This window comes from Arachis duranensis, chromosome 5, assembly GCF_000817695.3.
Source record: "Arachis duranensis cultivar V14167 chromosome 5, aradu.V14167.gnm2.J7QH, whole genome shotgun sequence".
Classification (NCBI taxonomy): Eukaryota; Viridiplantae; Streptophyta; class Magnoliopsida; order Fabales; family Fabaceae; genus Arachis; species Arachis duranensis.
Genome location: NC_029776.3, coordinates 43,979,021 through 43,979,467, shown reverse-complemented (window position 1 = coordinate 43,979,467; position 447 = coordinate 43,979,021).

Here is a 447-nt window from a genome sequence, read left to right as displayed (position 1 = left end):
TAAGGATGTTCATCTCCTTGCATCATGGGCAAATTGAATGCCAACCTTACACTTTCCGGACTAAAATCCAAGTATTTCCCCCGAATCATAGTAAGATAATTCTTTGGATTCGGGTTCACACTTTGGTCATGGTTCTTGGTGATCCATGCATTGGCATAGAACTCTTGAACCATCAAGATTCCGACTTGTTGAATGGGGTTGGTGAGAACTTCCCAACCTCTTCTTCGGATCTCATGTCAGATCTCCGGATATTCACCCTTTTTGAGTGAAAAAGGGACTTCGGGGATCACCTTCTTCAAAGCCACAACTTCATAGAAGTGGTCTTGATGCACCCTTGAGATGAATCTCTCCATCTCCCATGACTCGGAGGTGGAAGCTTTTGCCTTCCCTTTCCTCTTTCTAGAGGTTTCTCCGGCCTTGGATGCCATAAATGGTTATGAAAAAAAA